Source organism: Crinia signifera, chromosome 3 (assembly GCF_055691185.1).
Source record: "Crinia signifera chromosome 3, ASM5569118v1, whole genome shotgun sequence".
NCBI classification, from domain to species: domain Eukaryota; kingdom Metazoa; phylum Chordata; class Amphibia; order Anura; family Myobatrachidae; genus Crinia; species Crinia signifera.
The window spans coordinates 25594024-25615616 of NC_139219.1; the positions used below are offsets into that span (position 1 = coordinate 25594024).

The window sequence follows — 21593 nt, forward strand, 5'->3', positions numbered from 1 at the left end:
CAGGCTTGGATGGGGACCACCGCTTTGAAGTCAGATATATCCGGTTCCCCAGGGCTGATTTTTAAAATTCCTTTACCAATGGAAAGAGGGCACCCTCAGCTTTCAGCTTTTTTAGATTCCTGGGGGGGTTTCTGGGTACTCAGAAACCCACCTGCGTGCGCCACTGCACGCACCCCCACCACTAAACATACCTAACCAGAGATCCAGAATGCTGCCAGTCCCCAGGGCTTCCATCTCCTGTGGCCTCTGATGCTGTAAAGTGAGCTACCGCTTTGCAGCATCACTTTACTGCATGGGGTCACAAGAGGAGCAGGGAGCCCCAATGACCAGCAGCCGTCACCAGAGCACCAATCACCAGATCCTGTATAGCGGTCATATAGGAAGAGGGCGGCCTGGATAGTGGTCAGCCCCTTTGTCTATCGAATACACATAGGAGATCGCACTCACTCCGGTTCTGCACTGGCAGAGAAAGATGGGCAGGATCTCCCCTCACTGCTACAGTATATTACAGCAGAAGCACCCAACTTCCAAGCTGCAGCATCATGCAATAACCTGACAGCTGGGAAGAATCCTCCGCCTGCCTCCCGGCTATCAGTGTCAGGCTGCGATCCTGCGAACGGACCAAAATAAGAGCCCATGTGTGTGTGTGTCTACTAACCTCTCTGCTACCCAGAAGCTGTGGCCTACACCCTGTGTCCCCACAGCCGGGTATGGAAGGGTTAGGTTTAGGCACTAGTGCAGGGCTGGTAAAGGGGAGAGGTTAGGGTTAGGCTGCTGAGAGGGGAAAGGCTAAGGTCAGGCTTCTGTGAGTACTGACACTGTAGGATTAGACTGCGGGGGCTAGAAAGGCTAGTATTAGGTTTAGGTGGTGGTGTAAGGAGGTTGGGCAGAAGTTTGGAGGGTTGGGCTGCGAGGAGAAGGTATGTACATGTCGGGATTCTCCATATTAGGATGTCAGAGTCTTTTCACTGCCAACATCCTGCTTGTATGTATCGCATAAAGATACATATATTTATATACTGTAGCATCTCATATATTTAGCCATATCTGTCACTCATCCCCTGTGTATATAACGTTCCCGCCCAGCGGGATACACAAACCCACCCCCCTAGGGAAAAGACCAGTGTTCTATGTGTATAACGTTCCCGCCCCCCCCCTAAGGAAAAGACCAGTGTTCTACTCACCCCACCCCTTGACATCACCTCCCCCCGCTCAGCCAGGGCTACAGTACACGCCCACCATCCACCATTTCTCCACAGCCACCATCCACCATTACTCCCGCCCCCCACCACGATTCAAAGGCCCCACCGTGCCCCCCTTCCCGCGATTCACAGGCCCCCCGTGACCCCCCCTCCCGCGATTCACGGCACCCCCCGCGACCCCCCATCCGGCGATTCACAGCACCCTTGCGCCCCCTCCCGCGATATGCCCCCCCGAGCCCCCTCACGCGATTCTAGCCCACCTGCGATTTGCGGACCCCCTCCTGCGATTTGTGGCCCCCCGCACCCCCCCTCCCACGATTCGCCACGCCCCCTCCCGCGATTTGTGAACCCCGGCACCCTCCCGCCATTCACAGCACCCTCCTGCGTTTTGCGCCCCCCGCCAACCCCCCTCCTGCGATTCGCGCCCCCTCACGCAATTCTATCCCCCCTGCGATTCGCCCCCCCCCCCCGTGATTTGCGGACCCCCGTCCCCTCCCGCAATTTGCGGACCCCTCCCGCGATTTGCGGACCCCTCCCGCGATTCACGGACCCCCACGTCACCTCCCACGCCCCCTCCCGCGATTCGCGACCCCCCGAGATTTGCAGACCCCTTCGCGCAATTCGCAGATCCCCCTCCCACAATTCACGCCCCCCCCCCCGCGATATTCACGGCACCCCCCTCCCGCGATTTGCGGCCCCCAACGATTCCCCTCCCGCGATACGCGGACCCCCGCACCACCCCCCCTGCGCCCCTCCCTTGATTCATGGCACCCCTATGCCCCTACCGCGATTCACGGACCCCCACAACCCCCCTCTAGTAATTCACTGACCTCCAAAACCCCCCTCCCGCAATTCACTGACCCCCACAACCCCCCTCCCGCAATGTGCGGACCCCCCTTTTCTCGCGATTCAAGCCCTCCCGCTAATTGCAGATCCCCGCACCACCCCTCCCGCAATTTGCAGACCGCCCTGACCCCCTTCTGGCAATTCCCTCCACCAGTGGACCCCCGCGACCCCGCTCCCGCATTTCACATACCCCTGTATGAATGGGGGATCCTGTACCGCCTGCCGCGCTGCAGGTTCCCCCACTGCCAGAAGTGTCCCCACGGTCCTCTGCACCAGCGCCACAACTTTTATCAATGGGAGGAGATGCTCACCCACTGCCGGGAGCTGCATACTGTCCCCCACCCTCCTCCAGTTCTAGGGATGCCCATCGACCATCAATGATTTCAAATCATCGATGGTTTATAGCCGATGTTGAATACCCACGGGCAGAAGCTGCACAGTGTCTCCCACCTTCCTCTTTAGTCCCCCGTATGCCCACACACCCCTATCACTACCCAGCCTCCTGTTTTCCTGTGTCGTGACCTCTGCCAGTGGGGAATAAAAACACCCTACTATACTATTGCACACACACACACACACACACAGTGGTGGTGGTGGGGGTGGGGTACACAATGCAGGGGTTGTCGCCACGGGCAGGGGGCTCAAGAGCCAGTGGTAGCAGCATGATGTAAGCGGTAGCAGATCACGAACAGCACATGATCGGGGTATTTTTTTTTTTTACAAAAAATACACCGATAGTGTTGCGGAGAGTCATTGCAGGGACGGCGCTGTCTCACAAACTCTGTCACTGCATGCAATAATCCCTGAGATGTAATCAATTATCGCATTGCGAATTGGGACAATATTATCACATCACATCCATGTCTAAGGATAGTGATAAATTGGCAACTCAATCACATATCCTTAATTGTATAAAAGTGAATTGTTACTTAATGAGCATCTGTGCAGCAGATTGGGAGCAGCCAGGAACAGATTTATAATGAACAGAGATGGGATGAGATGGGGTGGGGGAACATCCTAAATGTTTCTGAATTTCACTGTTGCAGTCTGGGTGTTTGTGCCTTGTTACTTAATAAATACCCTCCACTGTTAGCATTTACAGAGGCTTGTGTTACTGGCTTGTTTATTTGACATTTGAAGGTTGTCTTCGTGCCTGCAGGGCTAGTGTTATATGTTTCCACTGCAAAATGTAACCGGCATGATGGGGAAAGGAGCCGTCGTCACCCGCGGCAAGGAAATCACTATGCCCCAGGATTCTGACCAGGGGTTATCCAAAGTGTGGATATCGCTGGCATCAGTGGGTTAAGGTGCTCGAGATTGACTGTAACCCCTCCAAGTCCAGGATTTTCCTGGGGGAGATTCTCTAAGAATCTCCGCCCCCCTTCGCATTTATAATTATCGCATATGTTCTAACATACTGTATGCGATAATTATAGCAAAGGACAGCTCTTGCGTTAAGAGCTGTCCTTTGCGGTAAAAGTCGCCGGGTCCCAGCAGGTCCCGGCGGCTCCCCCCTCCCTCACATAGCATCCCAAAATGCGGTAAAAACCCAGATAACGGGGTTTTTACCGCATTTCTTGCATAGAGAATCTCCCCCCCTGTGAGCAACCTTCGCGCGGACAGCTTGCACATGTGCACAGTGTACCATGTTCGTCCGATTATCGGCAGGGTTGCAAATCATACTTGCTTACTTCTGAAAACTAGTTTGAGGGGGCGTGTCATGCTCCACCCAAAGGGCGTGTCTAGTTCTATATATGGAGAGATTGTGAAAAGAGATTGTGAATGTGGTACCTAGAAGCGTGGGAGTGTACTGCTACATCTGAGAGGAATCTTGTAAAATTACTTATATCCAAATGTAGATGAGCCCAAAGCAGTTAGTAAGAGCTACTATACTTGGTAAAGTGCTGGGAAATGGTGCTGATGATTCAATGTAAATGTATCTATCGCTCATTCCTTTTCCCCAAAAAAATGTAACAGTGTGGTGTGGGCTAGGTGACATGAGGGAGATTGCTAGACCAATGAGGGAGAGAGGGAGATTGCTCTTATTTCAGGGAGTTTCCTGCAGAATGCAGGAGGTGAGGTACAGTAACTGTGATGTAACAGTGTAATTTGGACTAGATGATACGAGGGATATTACTAGACTAATGAGGAAAAGAGGGAGATTGCTCTTATTTCAGGGAGTCTCCTCTGGAATGCAGGGGGGGGAGCTAACTATGATGTAACAGTGTAATGTGGGCTAGGTGACATGAGGGAGATTGCTAGATTAATGAGGGGGAGAGAGAGATTGCTCTTATTTCAGGGAGTCTCCTGTGGAATGCAGGAGGGGAGGCAACAATGATGTAAGTGTAATGTGGGCTAGGTGAAATGAGGGAGATTGGTAGACATTTGAGGGAGAGAGGGAGATTGCTGTTATGAAGGCAAGTTTCCTGCAGAATGCAGGAGGGGAGGTAACTATGGTGTAAAGTGTAATGTGGGCTAGGTGACATGAGGGAGATTGCTAGACTAATGAGTGAGAGAGGGAGATTTCCGCTATGTCAGGGAGTCTCCTGCAGAATGCAGGAGGGGAGGTAACTATGATGTAACAGTGTAATGTGGGCTAGGTGATATGAGGGAGATTACTAGACTAATGAGTGAGAGAGGGAGATTGCTGCTATGTCAGGGAGTCTCCAGCAGAATGCAGGAGGGGAGGTAACTATGATGTAACAGTGTAATATGTGCTAGGTGACATGGGGGAGATTGGTAGACTAATGAGGGAGAGAGGGAGATTGCTGTTATTTCAGGGAGTCTCCTGCTGAATGCAGAAGGGTAGGCAACTATGCTGAAAATTCAGTTCCGATCTGAATCGGGCCCATAGTAAAGGGACACGTCAGCAACTAAAGAGCAGATGTTTATAGACGGTGTGTACATTTTTCTGTACTGTACACATAGAACCTCAGGTACAACAATAATAATCTAAATTTGGTCTCTGCAACAATATAAGTGCCAGTTCTTTACCCCGGGTAGTAGGACTATAATTTAGCTATGGTGGTGAAATCATACTTAATTTAATTTGAGTATACGCCCGAGGCCGGAATAGTACTATTCAGACATTATTCGCCGTGTGTGTCTACGGGCACTATAACTGATTGACACAGTGGTGGGGGCTGAGCGCAGGGAGCAGCGGCTGTGATACAAAATGAAGATATTAAAGTGGATCTCGCAAACTACAGAAGTCATGGTGGCATCTCCAGGCACATGTATCTACCTGAAGGAACGTCTGTCACCATCTGATACTGTAAGCATATTGCCCTATGTCACATGCAGGGCCGGTGTAAGGTTTATCAACACCTTAGGCAAAACTACTGCCCCCCCCCTACACTGCCACTTATACCAGCTTTCCAGGGGTGTGGATCAGTCGGTCACCAGCAAGTTGTTGGACAGTCATTAGGTCGACACCATTAGGTCGACTTGCATTTAGGTCGACATGTGTCTAGGTCGACATGCAGGAAGGTCGACATGAGTCTAGGTCGAATGGTTTAGGTCGAAAGGGTCATAAGTTTGACAGGGTCATTAGGTTGACATGGGTTAGGTCGACAGTTAAAAGGTTGACATGGGGTTTTTTCACTGTTTTTTTTTACCCGAATGTTGACACAGGTGACATGGACATAGGTTAAAGTGCGCCGTGTCCCCTCTCATGGCTCGGTGCGCTCGCCATGCTTTGGGCTCAGTGCCTCGCTATGCTCGGCACACTATTTTGTTCTCTCACCAAGCGCTAGTGGATGCTAGGACATGAAATACCGCCTGTCGGCACATGTCGGCTCAAAAGTGAAAAACCACATTTTGACCTTTTGACTGTTGACCTAACCCATGTCGGCCTATGTATGCAGACCGATGAAGGTGGAAAATCGCTGGGTTGAAAATTGCTTATTGCGTAAACACTAAACGATTCTCCCTCCTGGCCAGCGATATTCCCAGCGGTGGACAACTTTCCATAGCAGGATGCTATGGAAAGCCGTCCACCCCGCTGCTCATCGGTGATGATGCCGGAGCGCGTGTTAGTGCTCACCACTTATCGCCAGGCTGTACACACGGGGCGGCTTTTGAGCTGAAAGTAGCTCAAAGGGCAAAACTGGACTGCTTTCAGCTCAAAATCACCAAATGTATGGGCCTTTAGAAGGCCCACATCCGCCACCTGTAATAATTACAACAATGATGTCTTCCAATATGTATCCCCCCCCCCCAGATCCTGGTGCTCTAGACAGGTGCCTACAACTACCTAATGTTAGTCAGCCCTGGTCATGTGGCATACTATCTCATTTAAAAACGTCAGTGGTAAGGATGGCTATCAGTGGGTAAAACTTTGAGGGTCAGTGGCCAATGGTGGTTATCCACGATTGTTTAAAACCAACAACAGTGGAAACAGGAGGGACAAGGAGCAGGGGGCTGGAAGGACAGGCAGAATGAGGCTGGAGTGAAGGGGAATGGAGCTAAAGATAGGAGGCTGGGGTCTTAGGAGGTAGAAGGCTTGAAAACAGTGGGCTGGAGTGACAGGAGCAGGAAGCTGAAGTGATTGGGCAGGTGGCTCTATTCACAGGCTAGGAGGCTGGAGTTATTGGGCAGGTGGCTGGAGTGACAGGTGGTGGGAGGCTGGAGTGACAGTGGGAAGAAAGCTGGAAAAAAAGTGGGCTGGAGTGACAGCTGGCTGGAGTCTGGAAAGACAGGTGTGACAGGAGCAGGAAGCTGAAGTGATTGGGCAGGCGGCTTTATTTACAGGCTAGGAGGCTGGAGTTATTGGGCAGGTGGCTGGAGCAGGAGGCTGGAGTTATTGGATAGGTGGCAGGAGTGACAGGACAGGAGGCTGGAGTAACAGGAGCAGGAGGCTGGAGTTATTGGGCAGGTGGCAGGAGTGACAGGGCAGGAGGCTGGAGTGACAGGAGCAGGAGGCTGGAGTTATTAATCAGGTGGCAGGAGTGATTGGGCAGGTGGCTGGAGTGACAGATGGGAGGCTGGAGTGATAGTTTGAAGAAAAATGTTAAAAAGTGGGCTGGAGTGACAGCTGGTTAAAGTCTGGAAAGACAGGTGGTTGGAGGCTGGAATGAAGTGGAAAGAGGCTTGAAAAATAAGTCTAGTGTAATAGGGAAGAGGTTGGAAAGACAGGAGACTGGAGTGAGTGTGTGAGCAGGAAACTGGAGGGAACATAAGGCACCAAGGGCCTTATTCTGATCGGTGAAACGTGCGTACGGACGTGCACACCGAGCGTTTTCTGCACTCTCACGGTGATCGTGAGTCCGCCCACAGAACAGTCGCACACGGACAGACACAGACACCGACAAAGGGGAGTGGCGTACATTTGAGCGTATGCCACCGTGCACGGACGGGTCTCAGCCCTTTACCCACCGACACCTGGCGTACATATGAGCGCACGCCAACGTGCACGGGACAGACCTCAGCCTTTTTTCGCTCGGAGACTCGGCGTGTCTCCCCGATTGTGAGAGGATGTGCGTCCGAGCACGGTGGCGTACGCTTCACATATATTGGCCTGCAAATAATCCCTTTGAAGTATAATTATGACAAGTACTTAATTATACTAATTGTAATGTAATAATTGATTTCTATTAACTAAATTGTCTACCTTAATAAACACCCTAATAAAACAACATTTTAACCCTCATTACATGTATATTTATTATGTTCTAATGTGGTACTTTACTCCCGATCTATGTGTCCCCACATTAGTTTTACTTTTAAATAAAGTCATGCTGGTGTTAGACGTGATAGATGTGTTTAAAAAAGAAATGAGACTTGTATGTTTGTGTTGCAGTGAAAAAGTTGACACATGTCGACTCCTATGAATTGAGTATCCTGCTTTGTAAAGATGTAAAACACACTTGCACTAAGGGTGTAGATGGTTAAAAAATAACTAACTGGACATATTGAAACGTGTATTTGTATTAATACTACATAAAAATAAACCAACCTTTACATGGTGAGAAGTGTTGAAAGAGAACCTTCATATGTATTTCTGGGCTGTGTGTGGCTTGCAGGTAGTGAAATGAGGCATTTCACTTAATATGCTGCAGCATTGCTTAATATTGCAGTCAGGTGTATGCAATTTACTTGTAATTGGCGTTAATTAGCAGACCAGGGCGTCCGCACTCAGGCGGAAACTCTAAGAGTGGTATTGAGCACTCTTTGGCGTCCGACTGTTTTTGGGCCAAAATGCACGTTGCGCTCGCCGAGCGAGGCGGTTATTCCTCCGTGCAGTTTGAGTGCACACCCCCATGTACGCCCAGGTATATGCCCAGTTTTCTACCCTCTCCCCTAAAAACACTCACATAACGCCCACTGTCACCGTGTGATTGCAGATAGGATTTTTTGCTCGGGACAGTCCGTTCGTCAGCGGTTTGCTGACGCCGCACATGCGCATACCGAATGATACGCATGTGCAGTAGAAAAAAAACTCCGGACCGTGCGAACGCGGTCCGCCAGCACCAACCAGAATAACCCCCAAGGTGACACAGGGCTTGGTCACACCATGGACACTTGGTGCAGTTTCCCCATCTGACTATGTCCTGCTATGCCTGCAGCTGTATGCCTACAGTATATATGCAGCTTCTTTCACCAACAGGCCTGCAACACTCCCATAACACACCCACCTTTGTCTGCACTGCTCCAAACTTCTCTTATTATGCACAAATATTTGTTAACATACTGTAAGTAGAAGCTGCCATACTGATTTTGTGGCTGAAACAACACCAATAACAGCGCCACCGACTGGATAAAAATAGTTACTTGTCCTTAGCAAACAAATGAGTTGTGAATCAGTGTGTTTCAGCACATTAACAAAAACTTTGTTTTACCAATTAGCCATGCTTCCTTACAGCGTTCCATAATCAGTGTAGGAAGAACGGATTTTTACAGGTTAATGTTTTGTTTACAGCCTCCTATTTCTGGTGGCGCTGTACCTTAACATCTCTCTAGAAAGGATATTTACCCGCTCGCGGGCAGCCTTTGTTCTCATTCGCTGCAGACGACTGTTCTATGTGGAAACAAATGATGCACCTCTTTGCACTACGCAGCACTACCAAGGAGTATGTATGACATCTGCAATACAGCAGCTTAAAGTGTACACATAGAGATCTCTTCTATTATATTACTACACAAATATATCCGCGGTCTCCTCTCGAGAGGCCTGAACATTTTTAACCGGGTGGAAACGTAATTGAATTTCAGAGGTTGGAACAATCGTCAATAGAACTATAGAACTAAACTCGAATTTTGTGTTTTAAAATTTGCTCTCAGGGAGCCTGTTTCACAGATGGTGTCTCAGCTGTGATATGGGGGTTATTCTGGTTCATTCGCAAAGGCAAATTCCTTCTCAAATGGACAAAACCATGTGCACTGCAGGTGGGGCAGACGTAACTAGTGCAGAGATGGTTAGATTTGGGTGGGGTTTTACTTCAAAGTGAGATATTGCAGTGTAAAAATAAAGCAGCCAGTATTTACCCTGCACAGAAACAAAATAACTCACCCAAATGTAACTCTCTCTGCACATTTTACATCTGCCCCCCTGCAGTGCACATGGTTTTGTTCATTTAAGAAGGAATTTGCCAGAAGGAGTGAACCAGAATAACCCCCATAGTATGGAGGGTTGTGCAAAAATTTGGGATTTTACCGAGACGCCCATTTGTGGTATCTGACATGCACCGCTTGTATATGAAAACCTAGATATACACAGAGATATAGGTCCTAATTCAGGTTAGCTCGTTAAGCAGCAGAATTTGCTGTTTACCAAGTGCTGAAACGGCGCCCATCACCCAGCCGAACGCCTGCCCCACCCCGCCGAATCCCCTTGCCACCATGTGAGGGGATGGGTTCACTAACACACCCCCTCGCATGTGGCCAATAGCAGGAGAAATGATTTGATGGTTGATGAGTCATTCGAGTCGATGAGTCAGTTCGACGTGCCGCCACGAGTCAGCATGCATTCCCAGGAGAACACCCAACATGAAGAGCTCTGCATTTCCCTCCCCCGAGCTAGTCTCCGCCTCCTCCCGCCTTCGTCCCCTACCTGGGAGAACGCCACGGCAAGTGTGATACACACCAAAGGCGTTCGCTCATGTGGAAATACACGCATGTACTAGCACAGACCCTCCACCATTGGAATGGGGCCAAATCCAGCCCTTTCCGAGTGGTACAGAATCAGATCCGTAATGTGAGCTGATTTCGGTCTGACTTTGTGAAATGTCCAATTTTTCCAACAAAAACATTTTTCAAAATCGCCCAATGTCATAGCGTCTGAGTTCACCAAAAGTCGTCGGCTTTGTCCTCTGAATAAGAGTTGCCGGTAAAAACCCGGATGCAGATGTTGTCACCATGATAAACATATAAGTCGGCGATATAATGGGATCTGAGTTTGTAAATCAGACACTAAAAAGCTCTATAACGTCAGGCATAAGTAGAGCTGATTTGTTTGGGTGGGTGGTATTTATTCAGCAATGGTCAAAAACCACTTACAAGTACAAAATAACAGCACGTAAACACACATTTTAAAAATAGTTTTTCACCCTTAAAAACGAAAAATATACTTATTTCTGTCAAAATAGCTCGTGCGTAAATGCCATGTTCTGTACGCTAAATGCATCTTATGTGCATTGCTAATTTGCGATGTCTTGCAGGTGCGTGCGAATGACATCACATGACATCAGTCCCCGCCCCCTCTTCGGCGGACTCCGACGGAAATAAGACTCAGTTTACACTGATTTTTTTTTCCCGAAGGGGAGAGAAATCATTCAATGGTCGGCGACATATCAGCTGGGAGAGGGGGCCGAAGGCGGGATGTGGGCGCACGGGGGCGCTGGGTGTTCCTATGGTATTGCGGGCGGGATGAGGTGTGCCGGGGGCAGGCCTGTCTCCACTGGCCATAGTAAGATGTGGGAGACATGGCAACTGCCTACATCACAAGCGGTGATATGCCCCAAGACGGTGGTGACATGTCTGCTGCCACTCCCCCATCGCCATCTATAAACTAGAGATGAGCGGGTTCGGTTTTGCTCTTCATGCTTCGCTTTGTTACAGCTGTGCTCAGCACACTTCACTGTTCCCACGTCCACGTGAATGATAAAGTATGAAAAAGTAGTACAACCATCTGACACATAGCCAGCATCACAGTGGTGGAACTTGTGGATGCCCAGGTGCAAAAACATAATTTGGTTCTCCCCCTTCTCCACCCCAACCCAAGTTCACAATATGCAACACAGCAGTGGGTGACAGGGAAAAACAATGGGTGACAGGATGAGGGTGACAAGGGCAGCAGTGGGCTCCTTAGTCCTCAGGGCCCCTGGTGCGCCTGCTGCACCAATGGTAGTACCTCCTCTGCAGCATCATATTGATGCTGCAGATTACCAAGATTAGATCAGCTACAGCAGCTGAAGCGATTCCCCCCACCACCACCACCACAACCTCAGGCAGAAGCATACTGCAGGAGAGAGTCATTTCATGGTACTTAGTTTAACATGTGCGGGAGGACTAATGGCTGTAATTGTTGCTGTATGTATAGAATTGTGCTTCTGTGGCTCAGATGCTGCAGCGCCTTCTGCTGGTGGAAAATGACTCCACTGTACAAACTTGTTTGGCAATTAGGGATAATATTGGGAATTACATTCACCAAACAGCTTAGATGACGATTCTGCTCCTAGTCTCCAAGTGATCACATTTCTGTAGTCACCATCGTTAACATTTATGTGCACACTTGCCTATTTTTAAAAACTAGTCTCAGGGAGATTATAGTTGGTAGTAGAATTTTGCACAGCACCCTGTTGAAGGGGTGTGTCAAGCTCCACCCAAAGGGCATGTCTACTTCCATGTATGGGCATGTCTACTTCGATATATGGGCGTGTCTATGCTTAAATGCTTCTTACGAGATATTCCTATATAACTTCATTAACTATATATTTTATGAAATGTAACAAGTATTGGTGATAACATTGCTGCCTGCAACATTGTATTTATTGCTTTGCAGCTATTTGTTGTGATATTTATTTTCTTCTCACTCAGCACAAGGTACATGTTAATGAGTGTGATGTCTATGCAATAAATTCCAAATGCAATTTTGCCTTGTGTAAAATCTTCCTTCTGTGATCATCCTTCCTTCTGTGGACAAAGAGGTCGGGATGGATATTGCATTGTTATGGTTTGCAGCCATCAATGTTGTTTTACACCAGAGCCATCGTAAACATTTGATGGTGTTGAGCAGGGACGTGTGGTGGGGTAAATGGCTGAGGAGTCCCTGGCAAGTACCAGAGCCAGATTTGCACCCAATTAATGAGCCATGGGGTACAAGTTGGCATAATACACAAGTGCAGAAGTATATACTGCTGGAGATTCACTGAGTTTTAATAAGATATGTGCAGAAAAGGTAGCCAGGTGAGGCACTGCCTCACCTGCCATAGACTTTTTACTCAAGAGGTTTGATTATAAAAATTATTAGAATAATACAAATAAGATTTTTTATATATATGCTTTGTATTTTTGACATACTTTATAAACTTAAAACTCCAGCATATACTTTAGTATGACAGGAAAGGCTGTGCCTTACCTGCCTCACCCCACCGCACGCCACTGGTGTTGAGATGGTCCCACCGCTAGTCCCGCACCCATTCCCATCCCCAGCAGCCCACACTGCAGATGGTGGTCTTTCAATGTCATTCTCTACTAAGAGGGGGTTGCTGAGAGGGAATCGGTACATCTGTCAGACCAGACTTAGGTCTACAGTCATTAGGTCGACCCCGGAAGGTCGACTGGCCCCAAGGTTGACAGGGTTAAAGGTCGACATGGGTCAAGGTCAACAGTCATTAGGTCGACATGAGTTTTTCACTACTGTTTTTTTTACCCAAATGTCAACACAGTCGACATGGACACAGTTGACCGCAGCCCCTCGCAACGCTCGGCACACTATTTTATTCTCCCACCACACCCTAGTGGATGGTAGGGCATGAAATACCGCCTGTCGGCTCATGTCCGCTCAAAAAACAGTGAAAAACTCATGTCGACCTAATGACTGTCGACCTAAACCCATGTCGACCTTAAGTCATGTTGACCTTGACCCATGTCGACCTTTAACCCTGTCGACCTTGGGGCCAGTCGACCTTCCAAAGGTCGACCTTATGACTGTCGACCTAAGTCTGATCTGACAGATGACCGTTTCCTGCTGAGAGTCATTAAGGAAGGCTGTGCCCAGATAGCATAGCGACCGCAGGAAATCACTGCCCTTGCAAATTCCTTGCTGGTACCCTGTCTACAGTAACTAATCCGGGAGATTTAATTTATGAAGCAGGGCAGCAGGAGATAATAATTTCAAACAGAATGCTCCTGCAGGATCCGGGAGTGTAAGCAACTCTGTTTATGTGTCAGGTGCCACAAAACTGTCTGCGGATAGAAGAAATATGAGATACAATCGAAGGTAAATAGAGAACAAGCGAAGGCGGCGCTAGAGACAGCGATGCACACAGACGGTAGAAAGGGAACTAATCCGGGGAGCTTACACTCTACAGGAAATAAACGCACTCTGAGGCAGGCATGTCCAAACTAGGGCCCTCCAGCTGTTGTGAAGCTACACATCCCAGCATGCCTTGCCATAGTTTTAGTATTCCCTAATAGCAAAGCCGTGGCAAGGCATGATGGGACTTGTAGTTTCACAACAGCTGGAGGGCCATAGTTTGGACACGCCTGGTCTAAGGGCTCATAGCAAGTTGGATTTTTCAAATGTGTATGACATCAGGAAGCATTAACGGTTCTAACATGAAGTTAGTATAATGGAATCTGAAACATCTCCTACTCTAACGTTTATTTTAGCAGCATCTCAAACGCCAACAAGGTTACGGGAGGTCACTGTCGCTTGCCCAACGTTTCTACTGTACTTTCGGTAATTATATTGTGAAGAGAGATCAGGGGTGATATAACTGTGGAGGGCTCATGAGTGGTCCTGTGCAGCCACTCCTGTCTCATGTACTGGGTAGTCAGCGATGTTACGCAAAAGTGCCCTGCGCCACTTTGCAGGTGATTCCTCTACTGCGCATAAATTACTGCAGCGGTTCTAGCGGCATCTGTGGAGTTGAAAGCAAGTCCAGATGTTCAAAAAAATGAATACAGGACATTGGCATTCCAGCATTTACTCCTCACAGTCTACTGTGGTTATAAAAAGGAATAATGTACACATAAAATAGCCCCCCCCCCCCCCCAAATTACTTGTCAACCATCATTCTATGCACAATCAAGAAAATCAAAGCCTCTGTCATCCGTTCTTGTCAGCTATAGTCCACAAAGAATGTTGATTGAAGCACTTGATCCTCTCTACTGCTGAAGTCCAATCGGGAAAGAAAAGTTAAATAAAAGATAAAACAAAATCTTTACTTTATCCCTGATCTGTTGTAAGGCGTAGAAATCACATGGGAAAAAATTGGCAGTTGAAATATTCAATTTGAATTTGATGGAAAAATGCTTAGTGCTCCCCCACGTAAGACTGGACAGATCTCCCACTTCCAAGTGAAGCGGGCAGGTAAGGAGATTATTCAGCTAGTTGCTGTCCTGTATGGAGAAGAATGGGCTACATAAAGCACCCTCATTACTAAACCACAAATCTCTGCAGTTTGGGGGTGGAGCCTAATGATTTGATGCTTGGCCCCGCCTCTCAAAGTATCACTAAACATCTCCTCTCTGGACTTCTCCCAGAAAGGAGACTGTTACTGTAGGCAACAATGGCCTAATTCATGTTTGGGAGGAATAACACTGCCACCCAGGGATGTGCAGTCAGGGGAGGCAGTGCCTACCCTGTCATTAATGTTTAATATAACAATACAATACAAAGAAAATACTTATGACACATATCATGTGTCATAAGTATATGCTTTGTATTATTACAATCATGTTTACTATGTTTTTTTTTTTTTATTAGCTTAGGAGGCACCAAGAGCGGTGCCTCCCACTGTCCATATTAAAGTAACAGACACAGGGGCGGTCAGTGGGCATGGCTGAGAACCGAGCTGTAAAAGCTCATTTAAAAAAGATGCATAGGCGGCACCTATAGCAGTGCCTCGGTGACAGGGAAGCGCTTTCTGCCTATATGAAAGCACGCCCCTGTCACTGAGGCAGAAGTGATTGGGCACAATGGTGCTGTCTCAGTGACAGGGGCAGCTTTCATAAAGGCAGAAAGCACGTCCCTGAACCCTGGCTCTTCTATAGGTGAGGTGCCGCTTATAGCGCTCTGAACTTTTTCAAGGTGGACGAGTCGTGCAACCGCTGCACAGCTCGTCTGCTTACTTGTATTGCTGGGGGGCGGAGCTGGGCCGAGACGAGCCACAAGCTCCCGCTGTGTTCTGGCCATCAGGCACTGGCACGCGCTCTCATCCCCTTTAGTGTGCGGGGTCTCTCTTCTGCCTCCCGCCCGGCGCACTTCTTCTGTGTCTGGGTGCCTGTTCCAGGACGGGACGCTGCCATCACTACTGCCATGCTGTCTGCTGCCTGGATATCCAAGTAAGCGGTGCCTGGGCTAATCAGTCATTTGTGTTTGGCACTTGTGGAGGGTGGGGGCTGTGTTTTTTTTAAAGTGGCATACTGTAGGTTTATTTGTGTTGTGACAGAGGTGTGTATCTGTATTTGTGTAAAATGACAGGTGTGTGTTTGTGTCAAGTGACAGAGGTGTGTGTTTGTGTAAAGTGACAGAGGTGTGTATATGGTTTCTGTGTGTATATTTTTAAATTAAGTACTGTATACAGTATTGGCAAAATGTACTGGCCTCTGTGTTCAGTGGCTGTGTGGGGTGACGGCCGAACTCAGAGGTTCTACTAAAGAGGCAGACATTTACAAGGCAAAACCTTGCATTGTAAATGATTGCTCTTTTAAAAAACCTCTTTAGTAGAACCTCAGAGTTCGACCGTCACCCCACACAGCCACTGAACTCAGAGGCCAGTACATTGGGCCAATACTGTATACAGTACTTCATTTAAAAATATACACACAGAAACCATACACACCTCTGTCACTTTACACAAACACACACGTCTGTCACTTTACACAAACACACACCTCTGTCACAACACAAACACACAAGTCTGTCCCTTTAGAGGCTAGTTAGTACATTGGCTGTTTTTTTTTTAAGTGAAAAGGTATGTGGGCAGACCCCATGGAGGCTTGGTGGAGCCAGCGACGACGGGGTCTGTGGCGAACGCTGGGTCCAGGTTGCTTCTGCACTGACAGGCAGGAGCTGGTCTGCCAGGTCTCTGCTGCTTATGCAGGGGGCCTGTCAGTGCAGAAACAGCCTGAACCCAATGCTCCCCACAGAGCCTGGCGGCACTGGCTCCACCAAGCCAGTGCCTCACCAACCACAAACCTCACCGCAGGTCACTGCTGCCACCACAGATTGTCCAACCACTAGAGAGGATACTGCCTGCAGACAATGGGCCTTATTCAGACCTGCTTGCTGAGGTAGCCTCCCCACCGAACGCACGTCCCCGTGCATGTCAGCAAATGTGCTTGCAGAGGTGCACACAGGGAAAAAACCATTCACCATTGAATAATTTTTTCCCCCTTCTGTCAGGGAGAAGGAGGCTGCTGCTGACGTCAGCAGCCCTCCCTCCCTCCCAACGGCTGGGGAATGCTTGTGTTTTTTGCCTTTAAAGACACCATGTGGAGGGGGGGCACTAAACTGAGATTTTATCTTGACCCCCACCGCCCCCCCCCCCCAAAAAAAAAAACCATTCTGACGCCCCTGATGACTGTTACCTCCCCTATGTATAACCGTCATATAGCGCAGGGTGGGGCCCGGGTGTCAGTGCGCCTGCGCCGTTCTCTCACACAGTGACATTGATGGATGTTCGGCGGCCAATGGGGCCAAAAGAAGTGCCCAGCAGCCAACCGTCGCCTATGGAGGGGGGCCTGGATGGTGGCTGTGAGGGGTCTGCTGCTGCTGGGAGACTGGCCATGGCGGGGATAGAGCTCTCCACAGCAGTGTGACAACCCCAGAGTCCCCTAGGGGCAGCCAGCAGGTGAGGAGGGTAGGGGCTCATGCTGGCTAATACTAGCCCTACCACCCCTCCACCTGCAACACCACCACACCCGCCCCTCCACCACCCACAGCACCTACGCATCCATCTTCAGAAACACCGCACCCGCCCCTCTCCATCTCGCAGTAAACTCACACCCGTCCCTACCCCACCCATCACACACCGGCCTCTCCCTCATTCACAGCACCCCCAGACCCACTTCCTCACCCACCGCATCCGTGCCATGTGCCACCCCACAACATCCCCCACCCAACGCACCCCTATACCCCCTCCACCATCATCGGCACACCTGCACCCACCCTTCCACCACCCGCAGCCCCTCTAGACCTCCTCACCCATACGTCCGCACATGCACCTAACGCTCCCCCACCCGCACCACCCTGGCAGCTGCCCATCCTTTCCTCCCCCACCCGCAGTGCCATTGGATCACCAACCCCATCTGCAGCTCCCCAGCACCCACCCCTTCCCGACCCATTGCACCTCCACACCCCCTCATTTTGACCTGGAACAACACACCCCCCCCTCACCCACCAGCATCTACATACCCCCTCCCACATCTGCGCCCACCACCCGCACCTGGCCCTAACAAATATGCAACACTTCCTCCGACCTGCCACTATCAGGCCGCAGCTAATAGTATTTTAAACAAACAAATGAGACATAAATTAAGCAGAAATGGTCAGGTGTGAATAATAAAATAAAAATTTAATTATAGCATATAAAATATTACATGAAATATAAAAGAAGGTAGGATTAAAAAGCCTTGAAAAAGCTGCTACAGACAGCGAAACGCGTAGGTGCATTTTAAAAGGGACCTCTGATCACTAGCACCCTTCCTATACCAATATACTCTATCCTGAGTTGGAGACCAGCATAAGTGATATTTGCCTCCTTATTCGGGACACTCACTCATAGAACAAAGTGGGCTGGCCCACTTACCACCATCCGTGGCACAGTACCATCTTGGAGGCACGCCACCTCCTAAAGAAGCCCGGTTACAACCTTGTGGAAACAAGTGGCAACAGCACTGGAGTGTTTGGATTACAAATAATTTATCCAGGATCCTCTACAAAATTTGGGATAATTCCCTAAAGGACTGGCACATACATCTCTACAAATTGGGTGACCATTGATTCATTTGTCCATCTTTTTAATCCTACCTTCTTTTATATTTCATGTAATATTTTATATGCTATAATTACATTTTTATTTTATTATTCACACCTGACCATTTCTGCTTAATTTATGTCTCATTTGTTTGTTTAAAATACTATTAGCGCAATCGCCCACCTCTTTCCTTTTCTGTATATTGTATTGGGGGTGACTCCCCATATCGTTTTCTATATCCTTTTTTTCCCTATCAGGCCCGCAGCACCTGTGGACACCCTCCACCATCCACCAACTAAAGTAGCAATGCAGGGAATCCATATTTCACGCTATAAAAGCATTCACAGGTTAAGGGGGTGGAGCCCCTTACGACGATGAATCACCTAGTATATATATATATATATATATATATATATATATATAAATATATATTGTGCTTGGTGCATTCCCTGTATACACCATGCATGATATCGCCAGTATCGTTGCTGGAAGTCCTTGTGTACATGGGGATCATAACACCACTAATGTCATTTTGCGTATAATAGTACATTTCTGAAGCCAGGCTCCCCCTGCACGGATCCGTGAGCCTTATTCCTTCACATCTATCATTCTGTCACCCCACAATGGAAAATGCTGGCGCGGTATAAAATGAATGGCCTTAATATTATCTGGGTCTCTCCCGTACATCGGTCTGCACTTTCCAGTGGAATGGACATAATATATATCGGAGATTCTATCCATTCTCATCCTCCCGCGTCTTAATGTAAATGTAAGAAGCGAGTTCTATCCTGCTATGTTAAAACGAAGGTTATAATATTGTCTAGAAAACATTACTCAATATGCACCGGATGCCCGGGGATTTCAGTAAATGTTATAAAAACTATTTGCCTTTTATAACATTGCGTTTACAGATGCTCCAGTCCCGGCGCCTGTCACCAGACTTGACCCTTCCGGTAGCCCCTCCTCCACACAGGTAAGAACCGCCATTGGTACTAAGTATAATATTTAGAAGCAATGGTTCAAATTCTGGGGGGGGGGGGGCAGAGATACTGAGCCTTGGAGAGTGATATAGGGGAGGAGATAAAGTACTGGCCAACCAGCTTCTAACTGTCATTTTTCAAACACAGCCTGCCAGATGCAGTTAGGAGCTGATTGGTTGGTAATTTCGGGTTGATGTATTATACCCGCACTATGATGCAGAAAGAGGCGGCGAGGAGATGTATTAACCCTTTGACTGACAAGTGAATTCTCAAAAGAGAAAATCTGAAAATTACACAGCAAACATATGTATTCATCGTTATGACCTGTAATGTTACCTTATGTAGGAAATATAATCTTTTTTACACAACATTTTTTATTTGATATTATATAACAAATGTGAGCAACGCAGGTATACTGTATTAAGCAGATATTTTGCACAGCTTCCAGAGATGTTGGCACTGAAAGGGTTAACATTGAGAACCCCCCCTCCAGCCATGCCTGTCAGACCCTCCGCCACAGCGCAACTGCCTAGTGCCGGTGCGCTGTGTCTCACCCCCAGCCAGCTACAGTGGGTATTCAAAGATCTCGCCAGCATAGGCCAAGGCCTTGGCACTGTCCAATCAGCAGGCCAGCCTGGCAGGTGCCTGCCCAGTCCTCAGATATATCTCTCTGACTGCGGTGCAGCAGGATATGTGACCCATCCATATTCAACTCGGGATAGTGTATGGCAGGGGTGGCCAAACCGGTCCTCGAGATCTACCAACGGCTCACGTTTTCCAAATCACCCAGCTGGCGCACAGGTGCAGTCATTACTAACTGTCACATTATCATACATGCTGCATTCATTCCTAATGTAGATCCACAGATTGCATGAGACACGTGAACTGTTGAATCTTGAGGACCGGCTTAGTAACCCCTAGTGTATGCATACCTCCCACCTGTCCCCCTTTAGCCATGCCCCCACAGCAGCGGAAACGGGGCATGGTCGTGTTAGAATAGGCCACACCCCCTTGTCACTAGGCCATGCCCCAAAATCCGGGCGCGTGTCTTTGGCACGTGAAGTGTCCCTCTTTGCTCTTGTCCAATGTTGAGAGGTATGTGTATGGTATGATGGAAACATTTTGTAGTTACTGGACCTGGAGGGCCTGACCTTTAAATCAGCCCCTAAGGAACACAAACGGGTGGGTGATTGAAAGTGGGTGGAGAGCAGGGCTAGATTAAGGGGGGGGGGGGGGGGCACAGGGGTCAGTTATTTTTTAGCTGAAGGTTTTGTGCATGGAAGTGGGCTTGTGCTGCAGCTTCACCTATATGCCAATGTGACAACAATTAATGGTGCTGAGCATCGGGAGCCAAGGCACACTAACTGCACTAGTGTGCAGTGCATTACTGGGAGTTGACTAAGTCCCATAACACTTTGCACAAGAAGGCAGATGCTGAGAGGTTTGTGTTGAGCTCTAATTGGTGGAGCTCATTACATGCTTCTCATTGCCCATGGAGAACAGCAGCAGCAGCCTCATCATGGGAGGGTTTTTAATCAGAGGCAGTGCTGAGCCTGTGAGGTCATCCACAGTCATACAGAGTAAGGTACAGGTGGACAAACACAGGGACAGACCAGCCTGTGGAATTAAAGGAAAAGACAAAGGATGCATAGCACATTAGAGTGGAGACATCTGGAATACCTTGGGCTGTATTCAGAGCATACATTTGCTGCCTAACGAGCAGTTAAAGCCCCCCCCCCCCCCGCACGAATTCCCACGCTACAATGTGAGCAGATGTGTACACTTACACATCCTCTTGAATTTTACTCACCATCAAAAGATTTTTCCTCTCCTCGAAAATAAAAGTAAACTTTTATGCTGGCTGTTCTTCTGCGAATTGGGGGTGGGCGATGACATCATGTGACATAATCCACCTGCAACGAGCAGGTATGGGCACACCTGCTTTCGCTGGGATCCACCGTTTTTGTGGGCACGCCCATGATACACTTGGCAGATCCCAGCTGCCTCCTGCCTGTCACTCAATGCGAACCAGAGGTTTGCACAAGCTCATTAGTGACCCCACTGCCGGAGACGGGTCCGAGTTCAGAGCTGTACGAACTGGACTGAATCGGCCCCCTTGTTTGCATTTGTTGTACAAGAATAAACTCTCGACCAATCAGATGTGTTCAGAGGACAGATACCTGGCAGCGGTCACCTCTGTACAATTAAAACCTTTCAATTGATTCAAAATAAATACAGCTGCCCGCGAGCACTTCCAGGCCGGCTTTATCGGGGGGACTCAGAGAACGTTCACAGCAAATCCCAGCAAAGGTTACAGATAACTGTAATCAGAGAAAAGATATAAGAAGATTTCACAGGCTTAATAACCCCGTGGCACTGTCAGTTCCATCGTACGGGAAGGAGAGAACACGTTCCAGCTG

The 21593-nt window shown here is 48.6% G+C and overlaps 1 protein-coding gene and 1 long non-coding RNA gene across 5 annotated transcripts in view; one reads left to right on the plus strand and one right to left on the minus strand.

The window, feature by feature from the left end:
* Positions 1–21593, minus strand: part of ALK (ALK receptor tyrosine kinase) — a 601111-nt gene that overhangs the window by 188620 nt on the left and 390898 nt on the right. The window lies entirely within an intron of this gene.
* LOC146063264 (uncharacterized) overlaps positions 1–21593 on the plus strand; it is a 293909-nt gene that overhangs the window by 38071 nt on the left and 234245 nt on the right. For both annotated transcript variants that reach the window (XR_014471561.1, XR_014471560.1), the window contains exon 3: positions 19105–19166. This is a non-coding gene — a long non-coding RNA (uncharacterized LOC146063264). The remainder of the gene's footprint in view (positions 1–19104; positions 19167–21593) is intronic.